The sequence below is a fragment of the Lissotriton helveticus genome, chromosome 10 (genome assembly GCF_964261635.1).
Source record: "Lissotriton helveticus chromosome 10, aLisHel1.1, whole genome shotgun sequence".
NCBI classification, from domain to species: domain Eukaryota; kingdom Metazoa; phylum Chordata; class Amphibia; order Caudata; family Salamandridae; genus Lissotriton; species Lissotriton helveticus.
In genome coordinates this window covers 612,440,536-612,458,774 of record NC_136071.1, presented here as the reverse complement: position 1 = coordinate 612,458,774, position 18,239 = coordinate 612,440,536, and the positions used below count along the sequence as shown (strand labels likewise).

General features: G+C 47.7%; 1 protein-coding gene across 2 annotated transcripts in view; it reads right to left on the bottom strand.

Annotated features, from left to right (window-relative positions):
- LITAF (lipopolysaccharide induced TNF factor) overlaps positions 1-18,239 on the bottom strand; it is a 186,806-nt gene that overhangs the window by 84,604 nt on the left and 83,963 nt on the right. For both annotated transcript variants that reach the window (XM_078663150.1, XM_078663151.1), the window contains exon 2: positions 3,585-3,665. The gene's annotated coding sequence lies outside the window, so the exon portion shown is untranslated. The remainder of the gene's footprint in view (positions 1-3,584; positions 3,666-18,239) is intronic.

Below are 18,239 nucleotides of genomic sequence, written 5' to 3'. Positions count from 1 at the left end.
TGGCAAACAAAACCCCTGAAATACCTGGGCTTCTTCTTTGGAAGAGACCTTAGGTCAACCCTAGACCACAACGAGGAGGCAATGCTAAGGAAGATCAGGAGCAAGCTAGAAGCCTGGAGTCCCAAATTCATCAGCTGGTGGGGCAGAGTCGAGACGATCAAGATGATGATCACACCAATGCTAAACTATCTGCTGAGCATGCTGCCACTAACCCTGACTTCAGACTTTCACAAGAATATAGACAAAGCAATCCACTCATTCCTCTGGGGGGCAAAAGGGCCAGAATCAGCCTATCAAAGCTTAGACTAAAGAAAAACCAAGGTGGGCTGAACCTTACGAATTACAAGGCCTTCCAGATGGCATGCCTAGCTAAACAGGGCATACACTGGATCTCCCCGACACCAGAGTACGTGCCGGTCTGGCTCGACCAGGAAAGATGCATCCTGGGGGGAGCAGACCCAATCATGGCGCTAACGGCCAACAGACACCCAGAAGCAAAGAATGCAATCATCAGGAACACAAAGACGGCACTACTTAGCGTAGATAGAGAACTGGGGGTCAGCATCAAAGGCTCCAAATGGGAATCAATATGGTACAACTCCAAGGTAACATACAAAGGGAGGATACTAGAGAACAAAGAGTGGTATAACAGAAGCATCACGACGCCGGTCCAACTAGAGCTGGGCAGCAACCCACTCACATTTGAAGCACTGCAGCACACGCACAAACTACCAAACAAGGAGTTCTATGAATTCCTCAGGATCAAGGCAGCCATCACCAAAGCCAACCTCTCGAAACACATACCAGCCATCATACGGTACTCACAAAATCTAAACAAGATAGGCCACCAAATCGCTTACATTTACAAACTCATCACACCACGCACCACAACACTAAACAACAAAACACTAACAATCTGGGAAGGGGAGCTACAGAGACCACTAAACGAAGATGAAAGGGCCAGATTATGGACCTCAGCATCCAAAAACAAGGTAACCCCATGACTAGCCCAAACTAAATACTGGCTATTACAGACTACACTGGACCCCGGCCAAGCTAGAAACAGTAGGAGCTAGGGAGAGCGACACCTGCTGGAACTGCCACAAGGCTAGGGGGGACCTGGCTCACGTCCTATACGACTGCCCCAAGGTCAAGGTTTTCTGGCATAAAGTATACGATCTCATAGACATGCTTACAGGCTGCCACATACGAGGCCTAGCAGGCATAACCATGGCCTTCCTGGCCGCAGAGCTCGACTCCAAGGAGAACCGCAAACTAGTTGACGTTTTGCTAACGGCAGCCGCCAAAACAATTCTAGGGAACTGGAAGAACCGAACACGAGCAAAGCCATGTTCAAACGTTGGTTTAACTGGATAAAATTACTACGAGGGGCAGACAACATCACCGCCAATCACCAGGTCGCGAATCACACGGCCAGAGGTGATATGTGGGCGGCCCTGGATGCCCATTTGGAGCGATAAACCTCCCCCCCCTCTTTTTCCTCTTCTCTCTCTCTCTCTTTTCCTTCTCTCGTGCTCCACCACAAGCCAGACAGTATACTTGTCGTAACAGCCAAGATTTGTGACAAATGTTTTTATCTTTGTGTATGCCAAATTCACTTCAATAAAATTATTTTGAGATAAAAAATAAAAAATAGAAGTGTGAAAAGCCAATATTTGTTGCTTTATGTAAACTGTAGCTGTAATGGTGCTCCTTGATCTGTTTGTTAGCTGCTGGCTCTATCAGCAATCATTATGACGTCACAACTGGACTGTAATAGCTTATTACAGTTGAGTAGGTAAGTTACACGTGACTAGAAATATCACAGGTCATCTGTAATAAAGAAATGTCTGTAATAAAGATATTAGAGACTGTAATATAAAAGGATTGTCTATTAGAATTTTTCCATTGGCATATAGGACAGTTTCAACATATCAATACCGAGCATGAAAATAAAGTTTTCATTTTTACAGGAAATATTGGAGTAATAAACGAAGTACTAAGTAGCAACCCCTTTAGCGCACGGTAGTCAATGGCTTTCAGAACTAAGAATATGTGTTGAGTCAATAGGCTTCTTTAGACTGAAGGTAGGGAAAAGTGTAGTTAGTAGTTTGCAATGTTCTTCTTAGAATTTAAGGTGATCACAGGCTTCTCAAAATATTGAGGGCACCAAACCTTATTTTTACATTAAAATAGAGCACTTTGTATTGCTAATGGTGGTGCAGAATGTGGAAGCCAGACTTCTTCTTGATATTCCCTCCAGGAACAGTGTGAGACATCACCTATGCTCACTGCATTAGCTCCCCGTGGCCGAATGAGTCAAATTTAAATCTTTAGTTATCGACCATAGCGCTCTTCATGGCCATGGCCCTACTTACTCGCAAAAACGCTTCTCCTTCTATGCCCCTTCGAGACGTCTGCGCTCTATGACCCAGTGTCTCGTACAGGTTTCCCGTTTTAAATATCAGAGGATAGGTGGCATCTCCCTTGCCTGGAAAGCTGCTGTTGCCTGGAACGTTCTCCCCTTTGCCCTACGGAACATTCAGGATCCGTTGGTCTTTAAGAAGAATTATTTACAACAAGGGGTTCTTTAGGAAGAAGCTGAAAACACACCTTTTTGTCTAAATTTCCGTCCTTTGCCCCTCATAGTTTTGCACCGGGACACTACAAGGACTACAGGGACTGTAAGTGATACGACTATACGACTTACGTCCATGAAGAGGATATAGACAGGATGAATGTGCTCCACAAGTTCTAAATAGAGGTATAAAGTGAGTATTATCTGTGGGAGGATACTGCATTTCTATCAGTTGCAGGAGCTCCTCTTTTGTGCCTTAGTCCACTTTGTTTTTCCTACTGACTAGGAAAGCCACTGCCACATATATTGTATTTTCTATGGCATGGTCATGGTCGTAGAACTTATACCCAGCCTTGCTCTGAGTAAAATGTTCTCAAATTAGTTTTAGCTGAGGGTGACTACAGGTCGCATGCACATGCCATCCCAAACATCATACACTGTGACACCTAGAAGAGGACTGATACTTCGGGGATGGAAAACATGCAATGACAAGGTATATACCAATATTTATCAATGACAAATACAGTGTGGCTCAATGGTTAGAGCGGCAGACCCTGATGCAGAGGTCTAGCCCGGGACCAGGGTTCAATTCTCGCCTCGGCGGGTCTTGGGCTCAATTTCCTCAGACCTGATAATTCTCGCCTCGGTGCCTATTCTAATCATGGGTCCCACTCTGCAACTCTGGGCAATAGCTTGCTTAATCTCCACAACGGCCCCAACAACGCTAGGATTCCTGGCTTCACCTTGGCGGTGCCCAGGAGTGGGCACTTCACATGGAAAAGCCAGGAAGGGTTCCACAGCGGTATGCGTACAAGCGCCGAGATAACCCAGCTGGGGTCGATTCGTGCGCTATACAAGTACACTACATTTATTTACATTTACACAGGCAGAGAGGGTTTGGCTATCGTTCACACAGAAAGAAGGCACTGACTAATGAAAGAAAGTAACTTAATTTATAACGTTACTGCGGATGACACTACTCTAGGAGATACTAAGTCCTTCTTACCTTAACCGATACTTCAGGGATGGGATTCGTTAAGATGTCCGCCAACACGAAGATCACGTTTCTTACACTAATATCAGCAATCTGTGAAAAGGAAAAGGACTGTCAAAAAGAGTTAAGAAAAATACCTTGCTTGTATATGCTCAGTCACATTCTCAAGTTTACAAAACCACCAGTGCCCAACCAACCACTCCGTAGGAGCTAGCCACACAGAACAGAAAACAAAAAGTCAAACAAAATGTGGCCCAAAAATATTCCCATGGTAACAAATTCCTTTAAAGTGTTAAGAGCTAAAATGTAGACATATCCAGATCACACGCGTCAGTTTCAATAAAAAACAAAGGACTGAGACAAGCAATAGAGGCAGTAGGTGAGGCCAAGATGTTAACTATGGATAATAGAATATTCTTTGCATTTCTTTACCATGACTGACAACTGCAGAAAAGCCCATACTGTAGGGATGATGGGGACTAGAGGAAGGCAGACAGTTGATTCAGCTCTAGTTTATATTCTTATATCACTGTAACTAGACCAGGCTAGATGTATGCATAAATGTAATTCACATATTTTTACTCTGCGATCACACCTGTTTAATTGTACACTGTCATATCAAAATACATTTTTAATTGATCTCCCCGAAATAATAGTCAAATTTCATTGATAAAATAATTTTGCCACAAATATTCTAAAAACTCTAAATATTTACCACGATAACAAAGAGACATCCTTAGAAAAAAATAAAACTTTCAATCGGTCAGGTAGCAGTGAAATATTAGTGGTACTTTAAAATTCACATATATCTATTCAAGTCTAATTTCATCGCGGGTTTTGTTAAGGTCTATATATGTTTAAAGTAAGTGACCCATGTTGAGTAACAGCAATATACAACAAGTACAAAATGTATAGCAGATATTTGTTAAAATAGCACTGGAAAAAAGCAATAAAAAGGAATAAAAAGGTCCACTACGTTTCAGTACATTCAATAGTACAAGCATTAATTTAAAGAAATGCTCACAAAAGTGTGCCTGCTAATGAAAGACATAATAATAATAAATTAACTAACCAGTACTGGAAAATTCTTAGTTTACCACAGGTACCATTCGTGGCCAAAATTACTGCTTAATGCCCCGGTTACTTACCGGTAATCTTCATTATTACGACTATGGTCTTCCTCGCTACATGAGTTATGTAATGAGCTTTAGCTCCACACCAGAACCCTCCAAAGTAAATTAGCATCCCCTGCCTCTCATCCCTCCCCAACATAGCCGACCACCGTCACCCATGACCCAGTATAAGGGGCGGGTTGACCCAACCCACTTCCTGTAGAACTACCAAGCCCCAAGAACCACATGAAGCAGAAAGGCAAACATGGAGGGGGGGATGGGAACTCATGTGGCGAGGAAGACAATACTCGGAGTAATGAAGATTACCGGTAAGTAACCGGGGCATTACCTCCTTGCGAGTCTTCCTCGCCACCACAGTTCTGTATTGAGCACATACCCAGGCTAAGCGGCTTCATGGAAAACTCATAAGAAACCACAGACCATTGGACAAGGCCAAAAAATTAAGCGTAAACCAAAAACTAAATAGTTGGATAACAACTAAGAGGAAGCCCAGAAGGAGAGAACTACAAGAGACAGGAATCCAGCCCGGAGAACCACCCAGCAAAGCCCCCCGTAGAAGGACCACCCAACCCCACCTTGGCAGTGATCCAAGGACCCACTTCCTGTAGAACTACCAAGCCCCAAGAACCACATGAAGCAGAAAGGCAAACATGGAGGGGGGATGGGAACTCATGTGGCGAGGAAGACAATACTCGGAGTAATGAAGATTACCGGTAAGTAACCGGGGCATTACCTCCTTGTGAGTCTTCCTCGCCACCACAGTTCCAGGACCAGGCAGCAGCCCTACAGACACCATCAGGAGAGACCCTACAGAAAAAGGCCCATGAGACAGACAGACCACCCAGGAGACCGACCTGCACCTCGGCAAACTCCACAGAACCCAGTGCCACACAGACCATCAAGAGAAGCCGCGCCACTCATAAATCCTGGGAGGAGAGAGAAGGCAGAGGACCAGAAGGACAGGACCAAAAGTGACAAACAAGTTGACAGCAGCAAAAAGACCCAGTCCGCTCCAAACATAGCAACACTGCACGTTGGACAACCAGTCAGCAAGAGCAGAAACCACCCCAGACACAAGGACCAGAGGGAAAGCCAGAAACACAACCACTCAGGGGCAGTCGACACCCAAAGGGACCCAGGGCAGAAATGCTGGACCCCAACGCAATACAAGAAGGACAGGACAGACCCGCAAGAAAGCAGAGACGATGGCCACCAAAAACACCACCAGCAAGGTGAGGAACTAGAAGGCCATGGAACCCAGAAGCCCAAACAGGCCCTCCAGAAGGTCCCATAACCCCAACGGAAGACCCCGGGAAGGCGCATACCACAACTGTGAGCAACCAGGCCCCCAAAGGACACAAAATGCCAAACAAGGACCACGGAATGTCGGCAAGGCTGCCCACCGAGCCAGAAGAGCCGAACGGGCCAGGTCCAAGACAAATCCATCGGAAAGGAAATCAAACACCCAAATGGGAAACACAGAGAAAGAGGCCAATACCGTAGAAACACACCAACGAGAAAACTACCCCCAAAGGCGAGAAAACAAGCCAGAAGAGCAGCCGTGAAACAGGAGCCCTGAAGTGACACCACCACCTCCAGGGAACAAGACTGAGACCGTAGGCCAAACCAAACAAGCCAGAAGACAAAGCAGAACCCCTACTAGAAGCGGAGGGCCCGCAATGGGAAGGGAAGATCGAGATCACCCAGCACTCCTGGACGGATACCACCAAAGGAGAGGAAAACAAAGGCGGCGGCCTCAGCCGGGGAACCACCAACAGAACAAACACCCCCTCCTGGCAAATCTTGCACAGATTAAGGGGAACCAAAGGAATCAGAGAAAAAGGCGTAAGCAGGGAGTTCGGCCAACAGAATGACAGCACATCCAGCCACCACTCCCTCATACATGGAAGGAGACCGCAGAAGTGAGGCAAGTGAGCCATGAACATGTCTGCAAACAGAACAACCGTCAGGCACCTAAACCGGTCCAGCGACAGATAGAACACTACCACCGTTAGCGAGACGGCAGACATGGGAGCAAAGACCCAGCGCAGGTGATCCGCCACGTAGTCCTCCAACCCCAGGAATAAACTGCCCGAGTGACAACAATATCACCCCAGGCCGGGACAGGACCACTCGTGCAAGAAGCCAAAGGGAGAGTACCTTGCAACCCCCTGTAAATCCAGGTAGCCCCTCGCAAAAAAGTGTACAGCACCTCCTAGGCGGACCCCAATCCAGGAACTAACCAGGCTCGACAATGCTCAACTTCAGAGCACAGATGAGATCATGCGATGTCAGGGAGGTAAGGCCGTCATAACCGAATGGCCCCCCAGGCCCGAACACGATCACCTTGAAGAGCTGGCCGTAACCGCAGACACAGCAAAAAAAACGGCCAACAATAGCCAGAAAGTGTACAGTGAACCCGAGCGCAGGCGATCCCCACCGACCCAGGACAGATCGGGATTCCAAAGTCGTCCCCCAATGACACATGCAGGCAACCCACGAAACCACCCAGGGAAGTGACACCAGAAAAGGAAGACCCCTGGAGAGCGAGGACTCCACCAACCAACCCATGGTTGGAATCCGCAGACCAGGAGCTTATGGGGCTAAGAGATGGCACAAGAATGGCCACAGGTGAAGACGAGCCTAGGGAAGCACAAGCAGACCTCAACCACTGCACCCCCAACCACCGAAGGACCGGGGCAAGAAAAACAACAGAATTCAAATGGGAACCCAGCGCCACACATGCAGCATGCAAGAGGCGGGCACCCCGACCCTTGAAACACCCCAAAAACAGGCAGGCAACCACAGCCACAAATGGGCACAACCACCTACAAGACAGTGGACACACATATGCACAAATCGCAGTGCAGGATAGCGACTCCCGCCCAGCCAGAACAACCCCACGAGAGGCAGAGTGAGAAGTACATATCAACGGTGTTTCAAAAAGAATAGAAACCGACCAAGACACCCACGAAATAAAGCACAGCAGTCCCAAGTGAGCCATGAAACATGCTCTGGAGAATCCTGCAGTGCAGAACAAAAGAAACAGGAAGGGGGTTGGGTCAACCCTCCCCTTATACTGGGTCAAGGGTGATGGTGGTCGGCCATTTTGGGGAGGAATTGGAGGCATGGGATGCGAATTTGCTTTGGAGGGTTTTGGTGTGAAGTTAAAGCTCACTACGTAACTCCGGTGGCGAGGAAGACTTACGAGGAGGTAATGAAATCAGTATTATCTTTAACAGGCTATATTACCCGCGGCTGTAAATGTGAGAGAAAATTATATTAAGTCATGTAAATAAATGTGAAAACAAAGCCTCAGATCATAAGGCCAGCACTGTCCTGTGTATAAAAAGGATAATAGTTAATGTGGAGGGAGATTCTGAATACTTGGTGAGATACTTTCCTTCTCCCTTTATGTTTTAACAGCATTGATTGGGAGCAACGGAACCTTTTCGCTTCAGGAGGACTATACTGGCTTAGTCCTGATTCATCAAGTAATGATCTGAATTATGAGCAAGACCGGGAGGGACAGTATTATGGCATCTGAAGTGGTGGTGTTTCCACAAACCTAGCATTGGTGTACAGCCTTGAAAGGAGCCACAATCCCTGTTCCCTTGGTTACACTGAGAAGCGCTCTCCAGGCAGTGCCTTGTTGCTAACAAAATACAACGACAAGCTCCTGAAGTGTGGTTCACCAGTAGAGTAGATACCAGAGTAGGGGGAAGATTGGAAAAGTCTACATGCTCCAGTAGTGAGTGGACACTAAGCAAATGTGATTCCTCACAGGTTATCGGTGGCACCGGGAAGAAGCTAGAAAGCTGTGCCAAGTTTGGAGAATGGGGGCTGTAGAGTTATTCCATTCTGATTGACTCACCAGATGGCCTCTTCTATGTGATGGAGCCCTGCAGCCTGGTACTTGGTGCTAGTTTCTTTCCCTTCTCTGCGCGGATGGTTAATGTAAAGACATTGGGCCTACTGTGCCACTAATATGGCTGCAGCAGTATCAGAGTTACACAAGGGGCAGATGAGAAATTAGTTTGTTGTTAATGTGACGTATTAAGTTAAAGGGACTCAATGTCCTTTATGCTCCAAGTGAGACAGTACTGGTGTGCCACATTCATTCTGCTTCTTTATACACTGCCACCTGCACCCACAAAAATAAATAAACAGAAAGCCTCAGAAATAGGGAACAATTCTTTACTTCTACAGCTCTCCAGCCCCGGTGACGACTGGGCTTGGTATACAGCCAAGCCTTTTTTGAGTTCTGTAAAGAGGCAGGAACAATTGATCAATCTTTCTGACTTCTCTACCAATACTTACAATTTGGGGAAATGGAGAGAACGTTATATAATTTTGTTGCTAAAAGGGTTGCTTTCTTTAAATGCATCTTCTTCCCCACTCCGGTCTCCCTTTCTCTATTTTCTTCCACAGCGACAGGACCACTCAGGGGCTTTGTTGGTTACTGGTGTTTCATTTATGTTTTGAGATAAAGTAAACTTACTAGCTTAGAGGAGCCTGTTTGTACTTAACCAAGCCATATTTTTTTTATTTCAACATGCTTTATTTATTTTTTATACAAGAAACAAAACAGCAATTCTGTTACAGGGTTAGCATGGTAAAGTTTATACATCAGAGTCCTAAGACAATGTGTCTCGTTTGTATAGCTAACCCCCCATATTGATAATAAGAGAAAAGAAACAGTCAGACAGAAAAAGGGAGAAGAAAAAAGAGATGAGAGGGCAGAGAAAATGACATTCCATGGAGATGTTGGCACGGGCATTCAGATATCGGTAGGGCTCGCCCTTTTGCTGCAGCTTAGAGTAGGTGACGATGGTCACACCAGTTAAGCACAATTGTTCAGGTGGTACGTCCGTAGGAGATGTCAGGTTATGCGACACCAATTTAACTTATCTTCTTGGTGGTTCGTAAGAGTCAAGGTACGTGAACTGCCAAAGACATCAATTGCGGCCCTGATGGATACAATAACAAAATACTCCAAACTTTCTGGATATAAACTCAACAGAGACAAATCAGAATGCAAACCACTAAATATTCACTGCACGAGGGACATCATGGGAGAGTCGGGTTTAGCGTGGCAAGCAGGGTATACCAAATACCTAGGTATCAATTTTGGCAACAACTTATTTGATACGCTACACCAGAATGAGAAACTGCTACTAGGAAAAATAACCAAGCTACTTCTAATCCTCTGCATGTCACATTACTCTTGCTGGATACCAGGATGCAGAAAGAGCAGCAGTGTAACGCAGAGATACTTTGTTTCTCCATGTATTCCCTGTAACTGTCCGGGTTCCTTTTCGTCACATAGCTTTCATTGTCAGGAATTCTAGGCTCAAGGCAGAAGGATCGCCTCCTGTATCTGGGAGGTGGACAGAACATGAAGGGTTAATTGATAGAGCTTCTTTCGAGGAAGACTGACGTCAGGAAACCTCTCTAATTAATAGACCCATACCTTCCATGTGATTCACAAAGCAAGAACAATTAAGTTATTTATATCTAATTTGCACAAGCATTACCTAACTATTTGTGATTAAAATGTAAGTGTAATTTATGCATGTTTGGTGTACACAGCTATTAGTCAACCATGTGTGAGTAAGCGCAGGGGGGCACAAATTCCCATGGGGCTCAACCATGTACAATGGGAGGGATAGAGGAGTATTCAAGGAGGTGCAATACATATTTTAACAGCTGCAAAGTAGTAGGTGTTGGGGTTTTTCCAAAAGTATTTAAACGCATTTGTGGGGCCCCCTATCACACACTTACAAGGGCATGGGTAAGGTAAAAAGTGAGATACAGTGAGCCCACTGTAATCAATCGGAAATTCACAAGCTGGGGATAGGAAAGAGTAGAAAGCAAGGAAATGTTTTCATTTGAAAAAACAAAGAATGGCACAAAATAAAAGTATTTCCTTATACTACACCTGCATACGTTACGCAATACGTATTACGCACACGGAGGGTATCATTTTTGTATAATGTCGGATTTCTTTAATGTAAGACAGTTCCAAGCCTATTCTCCTGACAGGCACCGGTTTTGCATGCATAGATGGTGTACACACTGAAATATTTGTGAATATGCTAATAACTGCATGTTAATGATATACGTAGAATTAACTTATGCAAGGACTTTGCATGTCTTTGTCGAGTGAAGACCATCTCTATTCAGTCTGGGGGCGGAGTCCTTTCGAAAGATTCAGACTCGGAGACTAAATCCAGATCCTTGAACATTCATTGGGGAAATCTTGAATCCCTTCATGGCATACTCCAGCACACAAGGAATCTGTTTATAGGGGATTTTGGATATGCATTCACTGTTTCTGAATTATTGTGACACATCATTCAGTAACCATGTCTGCGAAAAGGATCAAGGGAACGAGAACTTAAATCTATTAGAATGGAAGGTCTGGACTTATAAAGGGTTTCTGAGAGGGTTATAGTTTCCCCAAGTTCCAGCTGGAGAGATGAGTTTTGGTTGGTAATGTCAAGGGTCAAGTTGTGGGGACTCCGTCTATTTTCCGGTCAAGATCAGGCAGTACTGATGTGCCACAAAGCCTAGGTGTTTTCTCAAGCCAAATGGGTTGGGACAGATCTCCCCTGCCTGGAGGTAGAAGGTATGGTATGAAGGCTGACACTCCAGGACATGGGGGACACACTAGAGTGGGCAAACCCCATGCAGCTCTGTTTTGTGGAGCCAAGGCGGCATGGCCAGGCAGGTATGTATTGCACTTTCAATGTGCGTTGGCTTGTGGGCAGTTACTCCAGTCACTGGGATTTGTGCCTGTGTGTTTGTTTGTCTCATGAGCCAGGGGCACCAATACGTCCACAATAATATGATCTGCGGAAGCATCACAGCTGCAGGAGGACAGCTTTGTAAAGAGGCAGCAAAGTACCCAGTAAGTGTATGGTCTACAATAATGAATATGCTACTTACCAGTATGCATCTGTTCTTGGCATGTAGGGCTGCTAACATTCATATCTTAGCATTAGATCGCCGCCTAGTGTTGGGTCCGGATGATCGCACATTGTTGTCCTGGAAGAGTCTTCGAAGTATTCTGAGATAGGTGGCTCCTCCCCTGGACTACAGTGCGCATGGGCATCGGCTCCATCCCCAGATTGTTTTTCGCCATTGTGGCAGAAGATGGAGTGAAAAGTGTAAAGGATGTCCATGCTAATGAATAAATACAATAGTATATCTGCAGCTGCGACAGGCACCGGGGAGGAGGGCGGGCGATATGAATGTTAGCAGCCCTACATGCCAAGAACAGATGCATACTGGTAAGTAGCATATTCAGTTCGAGGCATGTGGGCTGCTAAATTCATATCTTAGCATAGAATACATAGCAGTCCCTCCATCAGCGGCGGTTGCCCGTGCCAGCTGCAGAAACCTGAAAAAGTGTTTTGAGAACAGCCTGTCCTACAGCAGCTTGCTGCTTGGAATGCACATCAACACAGTAGTGTTTTGTAAAGGTATGTGGTGTAACCCACGTGGCTGCTCTGCAAATATCCTCCAAAGGAATGTTCCCTAGGAAAGCCATGGATGCCCCCAGTTTGCGTGTGGAGTGCGCCCTTGGGGGTATTGTTAAAGTGCGCTTGGCCTTTTGATAACATATCTGGATGCACTTAACAATCCATCTGGCTATCCCTGCTTTGGAAATAGGGTTGCCTTTGTGTTGTGGTGCGAAGGCAACAAAAAGTTGTTTTGTCTTTCTAAAGGGTTGTGTTCTGTCTATGTAGTACATCAACGCCCTCCGTACATCTAAGGTATGGAGCATTCTTTCTGCCACCGTTTGCGGGTTTTGAAAGAATGCTGGTAAGTCAATAGTTTGGTTGAGATGAAACTGTGACACCACCTTCGGAAGGAATTTGGGGTTAGTGCGTAGCACTACCCTATTTGGATGAATTTGAATGAATGGCTCTTGGATTGTGAGCGCTTGCAGCTCACTGACACGCCTCAGAGACGTAATAGCTACTAGGAAAGCTACTTTCCACGTAAGGAACTGGAGTTCACACGAGTGCAGTGGCTCAAATGGTGGTCCCATCAGTCTGGTGAGAACGACATTGAGGTTCCACACCGGAGCTGGCGGTGTTCTTGGGGGAATGACTCGTTTCAGACCTTCAAGGAAGGCTTTAATGGCGGGCACTCTGAAGACAGAGAGATGCTGCCTGTTTTGAAGATAAGCCGCTATGGTGGATAGATGTATCCGAATGGAAGTGTACGCTAGATTGCACTTATAAAGATGCAACAGATAGCAAATGATGTTGGGGATAGATGCATCTAGCGGGTTGATGTCATTGGCTGTACAGTAAATGACAAAACGCTTCCATTTCGAAGCATAGCATGCTCTGGTAGTTGGCTTCCTTGCCTCCTTGATGATGTTCATGCATTCCGGAGGCAGGTTAAGGTATCCAAACTCTAGGACTTCAGGAGCCAGATCGCCAGGTTGAGCTGTTGCGGATCTGGATGCTGAATTTCTCCATGGTTCTGCGTCAAAAGACTGGGCGTGAGGCGCAGTCTTTGATGCGGCACCACTGAGAGTTCGAGGAACGTGGTGTACCATGCTTGGCGCGCCCACGTTGGAGCAACTAGGATGAGAGTCATCGCGTGCTGCCTTAGCTTTCTTGCGACCAGCGGTATTAGAGGGGCTGGCGGAAAAGCGTACGCAAATTTGCCTGACCAGTTCATCCATATCGCATTCCCCTGCGACTGTGGGTGAGGGAACCTGGCGGCAAAGTGTTGGCATTTTGCGTTTTCTTTTGTGGCAAACAGGTCTATCTCCGGATGACCCCACTGCTGGAAGTACGGGTGGAGGACAGATGGGTGTATCTCCCACTCGTGCATTTGATGGCTGTACCTGCTGAGCAGATCCGCCATCTGGTTGTCCTTCCCTGGGAGGTGTTCTGCCATGAGGAAAATGTTCCTCTGAATGGCCCACTTCCACATGCTCTGAGCCAGATGAGACAGCTGTGGCGAGTGGGTGCCCCCCTGCTTTTGAATGTAGTACATCGCAGTCATGTTGTCCGTCCGGACTAACACTACCTTGTTGCACAGATGTACAATGAAGGACTTGATCGCCATGAAGATTGCCATCAGTTCCAGATAGTTGATGTGCATCTTCTGTTGCTGCGTCGTCCATAGTCCCTGCACTGTGTAAGTGAGCAGATGAGCTCCCCATCCCTGGAGAGATGCGTCCGTTGTCAGGATAATCTGCGGCACAGGCTCTTGGAACAGTCGGCCCTTGCAAAGGTTGTGTGGAGTCCACCAATGCAGAGAGTCGTATGCCCGACTGGTAACCAACACTAGGTCTGTCAATTGCCCCTGAGCCTGTGTCCACTGATTCGCTAAGCACTCCTGGAGCGGGCGCATATGTAACCGTGCGTGAGGGACTATGAAGATGCAGGAGGCCATCATGCCTATCAACTGCATGAACACTCTCGCTGGAAGCGAGTGTTGTGGTCTGAACTTTTGGATCAGAGACTGCATGCTGTCTATCCTGACTTGGTTTGGCTGAGCCATGGCCGTCAGGGTGTTGATCGTCGCACCTAGGAACTGCCGGACATGTGCTGGTTGTAGATGCGACTTTGGGTAGTTCAGCGAGAAACCCAGATTGTGAAGAAGGTGAATTGTAGTCGACATGTCCGCGGTGCACTGTTGTTCCGACTTGGCTTGCACGAGCCAGTCGTCTAGGTAGGGGTAGACATGGATGTTCTGCCTCCTGAGGTGCGCTGCTACTGTCGCCAGACACTTGGTAAACACCCTTGGGGCTGTGGTGACTCCGAAGGGTAGGACCTTGAACTGGTAATGCTTGCCTTGAATAGTGAACCTGAGGTATTTCCTGTGGGATGGGTGTAGTGGAATGTGGAAATAAGCATCCTTGAGATCTAAGGTTGCTAAGAAGTCCCCTTGGTTTAGCAAGGGAAGAATCTGTTGCAGTGTAAGCATGTGGAAATGTTCTGACAGTATGTACAGGTTGAGGGGGCGTAGATCTAGAATTGGTCTGAGAGATCCGTCCTTCTTTGGAATAAGGAGGTACAGGGAATACACCCCTGTGCCTTCCTCCCCCACCGGCACGAGCTCGATTGCTCCCATTTGCAGCATCACCACTACTTCCTGCTGCAATAAGAGCAAGTGCTCTGCGGACATAGGCCTTTGTCTTGGCGGGATGTTGGGTGGAGTGGATTTCAACTCTAGGCAATAACCATACTGGACTAGTTGTCGCACCCACCTGTCTGTGGTGATGTTTCTCCAGACGGGCAGGAACTGCTGCAGTCTCCCCCCGACAGGTGTTAAGTGGTCGGGGGGCAGTGACAGAGAGTCACTGTTTGCTTGGGGTAGAGGAGCGGGAGCTGTTGTTTCCTCTGCCGCGACCTCTGTTGCTGTTATTTCTGTAACCTCCCTTGTTCTGTTTTTGGAACGAGGATTGTGCTCCACCTTTTGAGAACTGAGATTGTTGACCCATTTGTCCTCTGGTGACTCCACGTGCACCTGAGCGACGAAAATTGCTGCCTGAAACTGTTGCGACTGTAGGGCCCCCATGGACTTAGCAGTTTCTGTGTCTTTCTTTATTTTTTCTAGGGTGGTGTCAACATCTGGACCAAACAGACTATCAGGATTGACTGGCTGATTAAGAATGGTTGTCTGAATATCTGGTTTAAACCCCGAGATGCGGAGCCACGCCTGTCGTCTCAGCATAACGCTAGTGTTGATAGCTCTAGCAGCTGTGTCAGCAGCGTCAAGTGCACACTTGATGGCTGCGTTTGAGATTAGCTTCCCTTCCTCAATAAGCAGTTTGGTGCCTTCTTGGAACTTTGGAGGCAGGTGTTGTATAACCTGTTCTAGGGTGTCGTAATGCGCCCTATCGTAACGTGCTAAGAGTGCTTGTGTATTGGCAATGCGCCAAAAGTTTGCGGCCTGCGCAGCTACTCTTTTGCCCCCTGCCTCTAGCACTTTGGACTCCTTATCCGGGGGAGGAGCTTCACCCGTTGTCTGGGAGTTGGCACGTTTCCTGGCATTGGCGACCACAAGAGAGTCCAGTGGCAACTGTCCCCGAATGTATGCGGGGTCCGCAGGTGCAGGTCTGTACTTCTTTTCAATGCGTGGATTGACCACTCGTGCTCTGGTAGGCTCCTTAAAGATATCCCCAGCATGCTTGAGGACTCCTTTAAGCATAGGCAGCGTCTTTACTGTCCTTTCAGAGACTGAAAATGTGTCGAAAAGGAAGTCTTCTTCTATCGGGTCAGCATGCATGTCCACATCATGATTGGCCGCTGCCCTCTCAATTAGCGCATGAAAACCTGCTGAATCCTCAGTTGGGGATGCACGTGCATTAAAAAGCTGCGGGTCCTGCCCCACATTTTGGGTGCCCTGGTCACCAGTGTCATCATATGAATCCGGTTGTGCATCTGGTTCATTGATAGGGAAATTGTATTGCTCATCCTCATCATACCCCTCACCCGCAGAGTGTTCTGGTGAGGGAGTAGGGCTCCGTCTGGGAGGAGGCTGGATTGGTTCCATGAGGCCTGAAGCATCAAGGGGCACCCTTTTCTTTTTCAGTGGGATGACATATGAGTCCACTGACTCTGAAGATATTTTTCTCTTATAGAGGGTCAATTTGCCTGTGTCAGCGTCGATGAAATGCTCTGAATCATCCTCTGATTCGAGTACCCGACGTGGAAGTGGGCCAGCCGTTGAAGAAACCGTCTTCTTCGGTGCCGATTTGGTGGAAAAGGCTTTCGGCGCCTCCTTTGGCGGCAAAACAAAGAGAAGTTTGCCAGAAGGCTTTGCTGGATTGTCCGTTTGCGCCTGCGGCGATGATATCGGAGCCGACGGAGCAGAGGCCTTCTCCCTGATTCTCTGTAGTGATGCGGCGATGAGGGACGTCTCACTCTCAGTTGGTTTTGGCGCCGACGAGGATGTTTTGACCTTCCCCTCGGATCCGACGTCTTTGTGGGCCTTGTGGGCTTTCGACGCGGATCCCGCTGTCACCGACCCCGAGTCCTGGGACCGGTGCGTAGACGTGCCAGTCTTCGATCCGTGCGCCTGCGTAGACTCCGTGGAGCCGGCTTTGGCGTGCTTGGACGGCGGCGCCGATGTTGACCCGTGCCGACCATCTTTCTTAGAGGACCCCTCCTCTGGCGTCGATTTTGAATGTGCAGCAGCGGAATCGACGGACTTCTTCGACTTCTGCGGACCGGAGGTCGACGGAGTCGATGGAGTAGCGGGTACAGTCGTTTTCGCCGGCACGGCAGCCATCTTAGGGACACTCGAGTCCTTAAGTTTCGGTTTCGTTTTCGGGTCGGCCATTTTAGATGTAGTCGATCCCGATGCTTTCGGTTTCGGTTTCGATACAGTCTGCTCAGCAAGTAAGTCCGTGGCCGGGCCAGAAGGCGGGGCTGTGGCTTGCGGCATTGGGTCTTGGGTAAGGCCTACAGGCGATCCCGTGACCCGGTCGGTATCCTCGAAACCTTCGGTGCAGAGCTCGTCCCCTGAGCTATCTGCCGCGGCCCCATAAATCGCTTCGTCGTCTCCTACCTCGTCGACGTATTCAAGGCCTTGACCCACGACTCCGTCGTCGTCTACCGGATCTGCCTCGACCTCCGTCTCGGGTGGGGAGATTTGAAGATGATGACCCTGGTCCTCTTCTTCTTGGTCGCCGAAGATGTTTTCCGGATCCGGGGCCGCTTGTCTAGCTTCCATGCGCACCGCGCGCCGAAGCTTGAGGGTCTTCTTAGAGCGGAACTGTGCACAGGCCTTGCACTTGCCGTCGTCGTGGTCAGGCGAAAGGCATTTGTTACAGACGGGGTGTAGATCGATGTGTGGGTACTTGGACCCACAAAGCGGGCAGTACTTAAACGGGCTCCGCTCCATGTCCGAAAAGTTTTGCAGTCGTGTCGCGATGAGAAGGCCTCAAAGTTCGAAAAGCGAAACAAGACTCCGCTTATTCCGGCTCCAAGAGACGGAAGACTCGAGACCGTGCGCAGACAATACCGACGCAAAAAAGCGAGGCCTTCTGGCCGCTAAAAGTTAGTTTTTCTCGGTTTCGACAGAGAGACGTCGAGACCACATCCGAACCCAATGGCGGAAAAAAACAATCTCGGGATGGAGCCGATGCCCATGCGCACTGTAGTCCAGGGGAGGAGCCACCTATCTCAGAATACTTCGAAGACTCTTCCAGGACAACAATGTGCGATCATCCGGACCCAACACTAGGCGGCGATCTAATGCTAAGATATGAATTTAGCAGCCCACATGCCTCGAACTCAATATTATCAATATTTGTGTTCTTACAGATGCAAGGTAAAATTGTGAGCCATGCAGACTACCTAAGTGGGTCTGATGGACTGCACTAGAACCATTGGATTAAAATGCTGTCAATCATAGGTGATTTCTTAATTAAGGGCTTAGGAATAACAATATTGAGACATCAGAATTCGGTGTGATGAGCCCCAATATGGATTGGATTAAGTCTTGTTCCCTTTGGTTATGGTACTCCTGTTCTTGGCTTTTGCATACTTTA